The following is a 12,411-nucleotide window of genomic DNA, read 5'->3' as shown; positions in this document are numbered from 1 at the left end:
AGCAGCGATATTGGGCGATAGCTGGACATAGCAGTTGGATCGAGGGTTGGCTTTTTAAGGATAGGTGTGATTGTGGCATGTTTGAACGCAGAGGGGAAGGTGCCAGAAGTTAGTGATAGGTTGAAGAGGTGGGTTAGGGATGGGATAAGTGTGGTGGTGAGGTTGGGGAGGAGGTGGGATGGGATGGGTCGAGCGCACAGGTGGTGAGGTGGGATTTGGAGAGGAGACAATTAAGCCCCCCTTCAGTGATGTTGGAAAGGGAGGTTATGGGGTTTGGGCATTGGTCTGGTATACAAAGGGGTTGTGGTGGTTGAACAATAAAGACTTGCCTTGTCTGGTCGATCTTATTTTTAAAGTGTGTGGCAAAGTCCTCAGCAGAGATGAGGGAGGTTGGGGGGGGGCAGTGGGGGGCGGAGGAGGGAGTTAAAGGTTTTGAATAACTTTGGGGTTGTAGGATAGGGAAGATACGAGGGTTGTGAAGTAAGCCTGTTTAACAGAGCTGAGTGCAGATTTAAAAGTGAGTGTTGCTTGTTTGAATACAGTGAAGTCATCTTGCGAATGTGTTTTCTTCCAACGCCGCTCCGCAACCCTGGACACTTGATGGAGCTTTTTGGTGGTGTTATTGTGCCAAGGTTGTCTATTGATACGTCGCACTCTGCCATGGACGAGAGGGGCAACCGTGTCATTAGCTGATGCGAGAGTGGCATTGTAGAAAGCAGCAGCACTGTCTGTGTCGTGGAGTGAGGATATGGATGCTAATGGTAGGATGGAGTCAGAGAGTGTGTGGGTGTCTAGGTGTGCAAGGTTTCTGCGTGGGTGCGCATGTTGCTGGACATCCTGGATCTCATCATACCTAACAGACCGGACATTCAGCGTCTCGCACTCACACACAACCTCCTCACCTCGCCCCCTATCTGTCGGAGTCCCACAAGGTTCAGTCCTTGGGCCCCTGCTCTTCTCCATTTACGCCTTTGGCCTGGGACAGCTCATGGAATCATGGCTTTCAGTATCACCTCTATGCTGATGACACACAGATCTACATCTCTGGACCAGATATCACCTCCCTACTAACCAGAATCCCTCAATCCCTGTCCACTATTTCATCCTTCTCCGCTAGATTTCTAAAACTTAACATGGAGAAAACAGAATTCATCATCTTTCCCCCATCTCACGCGACCCCCCCCCCAACGAACCTATCCATTACAGTAAACGGCTGCCCACTCTCCCCAGTCCCACAAGCTCGCTGCCTCGGGGTAATCCTTGACACTGATCACTCCTTCAAACCACATATCCAAGCTCTTTCCACTTCCTGCCGCCTTCAACTCAAAAATATTTCCCGGATCCGTACATTCCTAAACAAAGAATCTGCAAAAACCCTAGTCCATGCCCTCATCATCTCCCGCCTCGACTACTGCAACCTCCTGCTCTGTGGCCTCCCCTCTAACACTCTCGCACCCCTCCAATCTATTCTAAGCTCAGCTGCCTGACTAATCCACCTGTCCCCCCGCTATTCCCCAGCCTCTCCCCTCTGTCAATCCCTTCACTGGCTCCCCATTACCCAGAGACTCCAGTACAAAACCCTAACCATGACGTACAAAGCCATCCACAACCTGTCTCCTCCATACACCTGTGACCTCGTCTCCCGATACTTACCTACACGCAACCTCCGATCCTCACAAGATCTCCTCTACTCCCCTCTTATCTCCTCTTCCCATAATCGCATACAAGATTTCTCTCGTGCATCACCCCTACTCTGGAACCCTCTACCGCAACACATCAGACTCTCGCCTACCATCGAAACCTTCAAAAAGAACCTGAAGACGCACCTCTTCCGACAAGCCTACAACCTGCAGTAACCACCGATCGACCAAACCGCTGCACGGCCAGCTCTACCCTACCTACTGTATCCTCACCCATCCCTTGTAGATTGTGAGCCCTTGCGGGCAGGGTCCTCTCTCCTCCTGTATCCTCACCCATCCCTTGTAGATTGTGAGCCCTCGCGGGCAGGGTCCTCTCTCCTCCTGTATTCTCACCCATCCCTTGTAGATTGTGAGCTTTCGCAGGCAGGGTCCTCTCTCCTACTGTATCCTCACCCATCCCTTGTAGATTGTGAGCCCTCGCGGTCAGGGTTCTCTCTCCTCCTGTATCCTCACCCATCCCTTGTAGATTGTGAGCCTTCGCGGGCAGGGTCCTCTCTCCTCCTGTATCCTCACCCATCCCTTGTAGATTGTGAGCCCTTGCGGGCAGGGTCCTCTCTCCTCCTGTATCCTCACCCATCCCTTATAGATTGTGAGCCTCCGCGGGCAGGGTCCTCTCCTCCTGTATTCTCCCCCATCCCTTGTAGATTGTGAGCCCTTGCGGGCAGGGTCCTCTCTCCTCCTGTATCCTCACCCATCCCTTGTAGATTGTGAGCCCTCGCGGGCAGGGTCCTCTCTCCTCCTGTATCCTCACCCATCCCTTATAGATTGTGAGCCCTCGCGGGCAGGGTCCTCTCTCCTCCTGTATCCTCACTCATCCCTTGTAGATTGTGAGCCCTCGCGGGCAGGGTCCTCTCTCCTCCTGTATCCTCACCCATCCCTTGTAGATTGTGAGCCTTCGCGGGCAGGGTCCTCTCCTACTGTATTCTCACTCATCCCTTGTAGATTGTGAGCCCTCGTGGGCAGGGTCCTCTCTCCTCCTGTACCAGTTATGACTTGTATTGTTCAAGATTATTGTACTTGTTTTTATTATGTATACCCCTACTCACATGTAAAGCGTCATGGAATAAATGGCGCTATAACAATAAATAATAATAATAATAACCTAGCAAAAAATCCAAACAAAAAAAAAGTGTGGGATTGCACTTATCTATTTTGGCCGAGCTGTCATTCTTTATTGATACCATTTTGGAATAGATATGATGTTTTGATTGCTTGTTATTGCAATGTTGTGGCAACAAAAACAATAACAAAAAAACAAACAAAACATAGTTCTGATTTCCCCCGCTCATTACGCCATTTACTGATCAAATTAATTTTTTATACCTTGATGAATCGGACATTTCTAAACTCAGCGATACCACATGTGTATTTTGTTTTATTCTATTTTGATGGGCAAAAGGGGATTTAAATAAATACATATATTATATACACTTTACTTTTTTTTTTTTTTTTCCTTTCTTCAAGCTTCTCCATAGGAGACTTGAAGCTGCGATGATGTGAGAATCCCTGCTGTGTGTTGCAGAAATACTCAGCTGTTTTGGCCAGTGTAAGGCCGGAGTCACACACAACGTATAAAAATACGGTCCGTTTTTTATGGCCGAGATACGCAGAAAATTTCCTGAACAGTGATCCGTATTCAATGCGAGGATGCGATTTGTTTCTCCAAAAATTATCCGTGTCATCCGTACGGCAAGATTTTCTCGCCGGCTTGCAAAATGAACATAGAATGAATCCATGGCCTCAAATATTCGTAAAAACATTTATACAGTCTATATAGAGAGAGAGGGATATATATATATATATCAAAATAATGGAAACACCTAACGTTTTGGCATCAATCTTCGAACATGTGATAAACATGCGAACCGTGACATATGGTAATGTTTTCTAGTTGATTATTTGTGTTATGTGATATGTGTATGTAAATTAACTGTTTGTTTTGCATAATTATAAGAACATTGATGAGAACCTGATACCAATGGCAGACCTCTCGGATTTTCCAAGAGGCCAAATTGTTGGTGCTCTTATGGCAGGCGCTAGTGTAACAAAGTGCCCGAATGCTTGGCGTGACAAAAGGTTCTGTCTCCAAAGTAATGACTGCGTTTGAAAGAGAAGGAAAAACGTCCGCAGCAAATCACAGGTCCGGCCGAAAGTCCAAGTTGACTGAGAGACCGTCGGACTCTAATTGTGAGAGAGGATCGCAAGACCACGGCTCCGAAAATCACTGCTGAGCTCAATGAACACCTACAGAACCCAGTTTCCACGAAAACTGTTCGTCGGGAGCTGCACAAATCTGGATTCCACGGAAGAGCTGCAATTAGAAAACCGCTGCTTTCAATGACCAATGTTTCCAAGCGTTTAGAATGGTGTAGAAACCTCCAGAATTGGTCCCTCGAGCAGTGGAAACGTGATATTCTCTGATAATCATCATTTTTCCGAGCTCCGGCCAAGTGTACGTTTGGAGACAGCCGAAAGAAGCGTTCCATCCAGACTGCCTTCTCCCAACCGTAAGATATGGCGGAGGTTCTGTGATGATCTGGGAGCTATTTCGCGGAGATCCGCCGGGCCAATGATATCCCTTCATTGAAGAATTAACAGCCGATATTATTTAGGCATTTTGGGCGACCAAATGCATCCAATGGTTCAAGCACTGTTCCCGAAGGGAACGCCATCTTTCAGGATGATAATGCACCAATTCATACAGCTAGAATCGTTAAAAGCATGGCACGAGGAACATTCTAATGAAGCTGAGCCTCTCATCTGGCCCCGACAGTCCCCAGACCTCAACATTATTGAGCATTTATGGTTGATTTTAGAGATTCAAGTTAGACGTCGATTTCCACCGCCATCGTTGCTCAAAGAACTGGAGCGTGTTTTATCTGCAGAATGGGCTAAAATTCCTTTGGAAACAATTCACACCTTGTATGAATCCATACCCCGGAGAATTGAGGCTGTAAATGCCGCAAAAGGTGGACCTGCACCATATTAACTAACTTTTGTTGATGTTTCCAGGTGTTTCCATTATTTGGTCCAACCCCTGTGTGTGTATATATATATATATATATATATATATATATATATATATATATATATACATATATGTGTATATATATATAGCAAATGCAAAAGGAACAGCCAGACCAGAGGCGTAGCTAGGGGTTCAGCTCAGGGGGGACGAAACATGTGAGTGGGCCCCTAACAAGCGGACATATCATTAGTGCAAAGTATGTGGCAGCACATGGGCCCAAGAGTTAAGGGGGCCCATTTCTACCTCTAAATAAGGTGCAATTTTGTATTTTTAGAAGTTCTTGAGCAGCAAAGGGCCCATATATTGTTCTAGCACATGGGCCCTTTTCTGTCTGTGTCCACCTGTGGCCCTGGTCCATAATTGTAACTAAGGTGGGAATAGGGGAACCTCAGGAGATGACTGCACTGTTATTGAAAATAAATATACAGTAACCAGCACTGATATTACCGCCATACGGTAATACCATATAGTGGTAGAGACCAGTCCTGCATGACATAGAGAGATCACAGCACAGTTGTAGATGGTGACTTACAGAGGACGTTCTTTCCGGTGGAGCCATTCACTTTTCCCATCTGTGTATACTATTACTTCACCATTTTTCAGTCACCGCTCTGTGTATAGAGAGCGGTGGCTGTAACTGATGCTCCGGGACAGACTGACAGCCGGTACAGCACTATCTGCCACCCAGTAGTTAGGCTTCAATGCTTCGTAAGTGCCTACTTAATATTTAGGAGCCCCCTATGTACAGTAATAATGGCCCCAGCATCGCTGATGAGAGCAGGAGGTCATGTGACGATTTTCTTCTATTGAGAGAAGTCAAACTTGTCTAGTGAACACGTGCAAATAGCAAACGTGGTCACATGACGCCTGATCGCACCAGTGGTCTTGGGGTCTCATGACGGCAGGTTCGCCCCATAATGATTGGGCAGTCTGTAGAGTGACTGCAGACAATTATCCCAAGCCTTTAATAAATTAAAGGGAACCTGTCATCCCCCAGGGCCTATTAAGGTAAAAGAGCCACCTTCTTCAGCACTATGGCTGCATTCTGTGAAGGTGGCTCTTATGTTTATCCCTTATAATAACGCTGAAATATTCACTTTTATAAATTGTGCGCCATACCGGTATTGAGTCCGGGGGGTACGTTTTCTCCCCCTGACTCGGCCGCCTCGCAGCCGTTCATCATCCCACCGAGCGCCACCTCCTCTCTGTCTTGTGCCGTCACCGGCGCTCTGCAATTATTTCTCGGGCATGCGCAGTGCGCACTCCCCGGGAACTTATATCAAGTGATGTAAGTAGATCGCACCTGCGCACAGCGCCAGATTCCCAGCCCCGCAGTGTGAATAGATCATAACACACTGCGGGGCGTGATCTCAGGCCTCCGCTACACGCAGGCGCATTATCAGTACATCAGCTGATGGGAGTTCCAGGGCAGCACACACGGCGCATGCTCGAAAAATGAGAGCCCAGGCATCGGCGCCCGGTGGGATGATGGACGGCTGGGAGGCGGTTGTGTCCGGGGACAAAAGACGTACCCCCCAGACTCAATACAGGTATGGGGCGCAATTTATAAAAGTGAATATTTCAGCGTTATTAGGGAACAAAACCATAAGAGCCACCTCCACAGAATGTAGCCTTAGAGCTGCTGAAGGTGGCTGGCTCTATTACCGTAATAGGCCCTGGGGGGGTGACAGGTTCCCTTTAATAATTTAATTATAAGCAATTTATTCTTATAACATAGAATGCAGCCCGTGGTTACTGTATTGTTATACTTGTTAGGGGGCAGACAGACGGACGTATTTCTCATGTGAGGATCGCATCGCAATCCTCGGACTGACCGTCGGCTCTCCTGACCTGAGGCTGACAGTTGCATAGTAATCTATCACGCTGTCACGCTTATGTCAGGAGAGGCGTCAGGGCAAGTCCGAGGATTGCAATGTGATCGTCGCATTAGTTATACAGTCTGTCTGCGCCCTTATGCTAATACTTATCCTTGTTATAGTAATATTAACCTTCTTTGCTAGGCTTGTTTTACTAATACTTATAAAAGACCCAGCTCGCAATAATAAAAAGCCCCCGACCTCCCCATCTCCAGCCCCCAAGACAGCAACTATTAGAGTATGTGTCCACGTTCAGGATTGCATCAGGATTTGGTCAGGATTTTTCATCAGTATTTGTAAGCCAAAACCAGGAGTGGGTGATAAATGCAAAAGTGGAGCATATGTTTATATTATACTTTTCCTCTAATTGTTCCACTCCTGGTTTTGGCTTACAAATACTGATGAAAAATCCTGACCAAATCCTGATGCAATCCTGAACGTGGACACATACCCTTAGGGTATGTTTCCAAGGGGCATATTGCATGGATTTTTGCTGGGTATTGGACGCTGTGTACATCCGCAGCGTCTAAACCGCAGCTTCCAGATGTTACAGCATAGTGGAGGGGATTTTATGAAATCCCGTCTCCACTATGCGTACATAGACGAAGGTGGCAGACCTGTGTAACCGGACATGTGGCGTACATCAGTCCCCCAGTGCCCCCTTACCCACGTCAGCCCTCACAATACCCTCAAACTCTCCCATTCACCCCCAGTACCCTGTCTCCCTCCCACAATACCACCATCCTCTCTCATTCACCCCCACAGTGCCCTGTCCCCCTGCATACCAACAATAGCTCCCATCGTTTCACATTTACCCCACAGTGCCCTGTCCCCCTGCACACCAACAATAACCCCCATCGTTTCACATTTACCCCACAGTGCCCTGTCCCCCTGCACACCAACAATAACCCCCATCGTTTCACATTTACCCCACAGTGCCCTGTCCCCCTGCACACCAACAATAACCCCCATCGTTTCACATTTACCCCACAGTGCCCTGTCCCCCTGCACACCAACAATAACCCCCATCGTTTCACATTTACCCCACAGTGCCCTGTCCCTCTGCACACCAACAATAACCCCCATCGTTTCACATTTACCCCACAGTGCCCTGTCCCCCTGCACACCAACAATAACCCCCATCGTTTCACATTTACCTCACAGTGCCCTGTCCCCCTGCACACCAACAATAACCCCCATCGTTTCACATTTACCCCACAGTGCCCTGTCCCCCTGCACACCAACAATAACCCCCATCGTTTCACATTTACCCCACAGTGCCCTGTCCCCCTGCACACCAACAATAACCCCCATCGTTTCACATTTACCCCACAGTGCCCTGTCCCCCTGCACACCAACAATAACCCCCATCGTTTCACATTTACCCCACAGTGCCCTGTCCCCCTGCACACCAACAATAACCCCCATCGTTTCACATTTACCCCACAGTGCCCTGTCCCCCTGCACACCAACAATAACCCCCATCGTTTCACATTTACCCCACAGTGCCCTGTCCCCCTGCACACCAACAATAACCCCCATCGTTTCACATTTACCCCACAGTGCCCTGTCCCCCTGCACACCAACAATAACCCCCATCGTTTCACATTTACCCCACAGTGCCCTGTCCCTCTGCACACCAACAATAACCCCCATCGTTTCACATTTACCCCACAGTGCCCTGTCCCCCTGCACACCAACAATAACCCCCATCGTTTCACATTTACCTCACAGTGCCCTGTCCCCCTGCACACCAACAATAACCCCCATCGTTTCACATTTACCCCACAGTGCCCTGTCCCCCTGCACACCAACAATAACCCCCATCGTTTCACATTTACCCCACAGTGCCCTGTCCCCCTGCACACCAACAATAACCCCCATCGTTTCACATTTACCCCACAGTGCCCTGTCCCCCTGCACACCAACAATAACCCCCATCGTTTCACATTTACCCCACAGTGCCCTGTCCCCCTGCACACCAACAATAACCCCCATCGTTTCACATTTACCCCACAGTGCCCTGTCCCCCTGCACACCAACAATAACCCCCATCGTTTCACATTTACCCCACAGTGCCCTGTCCCCCTGCACACCAACAATAACCCCCATCGTTTCACATTTACCCCACAGTGCCCTGTCCCCCTGCACACCAACAATAACCCCCATCGTTTCACATTTACCCCACAGTGCCCTGTCCCCTTGCACACCAACAATAACCCCCATCGTTTCACATTTACCCCACAGTGCCATGTCCCCCTGCACACCAACAATAACCCCCATCGTTTCACATTTACCCCACAGTGCCATGTCCCCCTGCACACCCACAATAACCCCCATCGTTTCACATTTACCCCACAGTGCCCTGTCCCCCTGCACACCAACAATAACCCCCATCGTTTCACATTTACCCCACAGTGCCATGTCCCCCTGCACACCAACAATAACCCCCATCGTTTCACATTTACCCCACAGTGCCCTGTCCCCCTGTACACCCACAATAACCCCCATCGTTTCACATTTACCCCACAGTGCCCTGTCCCCCTGCACACCCACAATAACCCCCATCGTTTCACATTTACCCCACAGTGCCCTGTCCCCCTGCACACCAACAATAACCCCCATCGTTTCACATTTACCCCACAGTGCCCTGTCCCCCTGCACACCAACAATAACCCCCATCGTTTCACATTTACCCCACAGTGCCATGTCCCCCTGCACACCCACAATAACCCCCATCGTTTCACATTTACCCCACAGTGCCCTGTCCCCCTGCACACCCACAATAACCCCCATCGTTTCACATTTACCCCACAGTGCCCTGTCCCCCTGCACACCAACAATAACCCCCATCGTTTCACATTTACCCCACAGTGCCCTGTCCCCCTGCACACCAACAATAACCCCCATCGTTTCACATTACATTCTGCAGCCGGCATTGTGCTGCTCTCTCCCTGACACCTCAGACTCGGCAGTGGATCTCCCGGTGGGCCCCTTCAGGTGACTGGGCCCGGGGCAATGGCCCCCTCTGCCCCCCCAGTAGCTACGCTACTGAGCCAGATAGCACCACTGCCAGGAAGAACAAAGTGGGAACCGCTCACCTGTGTAAAGCCAGGATATCTGATCTTGGGTGCGTAGCTCCGCTGGAGAAAAGTCCATATGAAATAGTGAATGTATAAGGAAATAGAGCGCACTCGCCGATCATCCAGTGCAGGAATCTTTATTCAAACATCGTGCTGTACATCTTCACGACCGGGGGTGCTGTACAGAGAGTGCGGCAAAGCGGGACGACGGCCTTTTCACGCCTGACTGGATGATCGGCGAGTGCGCTCTATTTCCTTATACATTCACTATATATATATATATATATATATATATATATATATATGACATACCTGTAGGTGCTGGAGTCACAGCCACGGTGCTAAATACTGCTGCGTGATGTCCTTCATTGCTGCTGCTTTCTAGTAAGTGTTTATACCAGTGTTTCCCAAACTCCAGTCCTCACGGATCCCATGGGTCATGTTTTCAGGATTTCCATAGTGTTGCACAGGGGAGACAATTCCTGATGCCTTGATGATACACCCACTACCTGCGCAATACTAAGGAAATCCTGATAACATGACCTGTGGGGTCCGTGAGGACTGGCGTTTGGGAAGCACTGGTTTATACCATCCCATAGCTGGAGTCACAGTTACACTACTTTGTCCGACTATATCTGTCATGTTGCTGGTTTTCTCGTTTCATCTTGTTGGATTCACAGCTACACTGCTCAGTACAGCTGTATAATGTATAATGTTCTTCATGTTACTGTTTCATAGTTTCTCAGTTAAGTGCAGTAGCCACAACTACACTGCTCAGTATTGCTGTATAATGTTCTGTACTGTTTCAGTGTTTCTCAGTTCAGTGCAGTAGTCACAGCTACACTGCTCAGTACTGCTGTATAATGTTCTGTACTGTTTCAGTGTTTCTCAGTTCAGTGCAGTAGTCACAGCTACACTGCTCAGTACAGCTATCAAAACAACAAAGAAATTGGAGCAAACAACCATGAAGTATAAAAATTGTATTAAATTTTATTAAATTCCATTATATAAAATATAAAATATTGAACAGTAGTCTGAACAGAGCAAGATAAGGGGTTAATGGTGCACCTTGAATGATGGCACCCCCAGGACAAGAACATAAGACCACTATTACATATATGATCCACACAGGGACCCAAATACTATAGGATGCCCGGTGCATATAGTCATAAAGCTGGCTCCATGCAGTCTCATGGGTCACGGGTGCAGGAATCCCTCCATATCAAAAAGCCCAGTGGCAATACAATCAAATTAACCCAGGAGAACCTGAGATCATTAGTGGAACTTACCCATGTACCTGTCCATAGGGATACCCACGCGCCCCTACGCGCGTTTCACAACAGCTTCCTCAGGGGGCAAAGTACAGTACAGCTGTATAATGTTCTGTACTGTTTCAGTGTTTCTCAGTTAAGTGCAGTAGCCACAGCTACACTGCTCAGTACAGCTGTATAATGTTCTGTACTGCTTCAGTGTTTCTCAGTTCAGTGCAGTAGGCACAGCTACACTGCTCAGTACAGCTGTATAATGCCACCACTGTAGATTTAGTGTTGTAGTTTATGCGTGCCATCGAGAAGCAGAACTTATCTGAGCGCTGGCTCTTGGGGTTGAGGCTTATATTTAACGGTACAAAAAAAAATCCATCAACACGTCGCTCTACTGAAAAATTATATAAAAAAAAGGTCACAGGTCGAGAAAAAAGGTGACAAGTCTACTTGTTTTAACATAGTTGAGACATTTTTCACCAGTAAAATGTATAAATGACAGGTGTGTCATGAAGATAAAACAATGCCTGCGCACGGTGACTGCCAGCAGCGGTCAATGAGACGCCGCACATGCGCAGCATATTGCGCTTTCTCCATCCACCGCGCTCCAGCCTGTGGTGCACTACTATCCCCAGCATTGCCCTCAGCTTGGAGTCGTCCTCTCAGCAGCTGCTCTCCACCATGTGCTGCTCAAACTTCTAAAAGTGTAAGTGCCCTTTAAATGTAACTCCGCCCCGTTTTTCTTATTGGTCACTTATCTTGTCAATCAAAAGCAAGCACCCAAAACACTTCCTCGATTTTCTAGCCTGAACACCAATCCTCTTCGAGTATTCCTCGTGTTCCCGCCTCTCGACTTTCACGGCCCACGCTTATTAGACAAAACAGTTGTCAATCATGGAAACTGCTCGGCTATTGGCTACTGGGTGCGGCTGCTGAGCGGTGATTGGCTGCGGGTACGGTAGGGCTCTGTGTCTGACTGTTCGAGTTCGGGTTTGGTTGGCCGGCGGGGGTTGTTTCGGGGTCTGGAGACCCCACCGGGGACCGGCCCGGGGGGAAGAGACGTGCGGCGGGAGCTGAGGTGAGAGCGTGCGACCTCCGGAGCGGGAAACGGACGTTATGGACGGTGGTCTGCATGGGGGTCTGAGAGGTGAAACAGTCATGTGTCAGCCGGAGCCACAGTCCTGAGGAGACCGGAAGGTGTGAGGTGGGGGGACTGGGTGTGTTATACGGGTGTGAGGGGAAGGACCAGGTGTGATTGTTATTATACAGGTGTGAGGGGGGGGGACCGGGTGTGATTGTTGTTATTATACAGGTGTGAGGGAGGACCGGGTGTGATTGTTATTATACAGGTGTGAGGGAGGACCGGGTGTGATTGTTGTTATTATACAGGTGTGAGGGAGGACCGGGTGTGATTGTTATTATACAGGTGTGAGGGAGGACCGGGTGTGATTGTTGTTATTA

The 12,411-nt window shown here is 48.6% G+C and overlaps 1 protein-coding gene across 1 annotated transcript in view; it reads left to right on the top strand.

Annotated features, from left to right (window-relative positions):
* The first annotated feature begins 11,908 nt into the window (after window positions 1-11,908).
* USF3 (upstream transcription factor family member 3) overlaps window positions 11,909-12,411 on the top strand; it is a 38,964-nt gene continuing 38,461 nt past the window's right edge. Inside the window, exon 1 of the mRNA XM_069760537.1 lies at window positions 11,909-12,028. The gene's annotated coding sequence lies outside the window, so the exon portion shown is untranslated. The remainder of the gene's footprint in view (window positions 12,029-12,411) is intronic.

This window comes from Ranitomeya imitator, chromosome 3 (genome assembly GCF_032444005.1).
Source record: "Ranitomeya imitator isolate aRanImi1 chromosome 3, aRanImi1.pri, whole genome shotgun sequence".
Classification (NCBI taxonomy): domain Eukaryota; kingdom Metazoa; phylum Chordata; class Amphibia; order Anura; family Dendrobatidae; genus Ranitomeya; species Ranitomeya imitator.
This window is presented reverse-complemented; position numbering and strand designations above follow the sequence as displayed.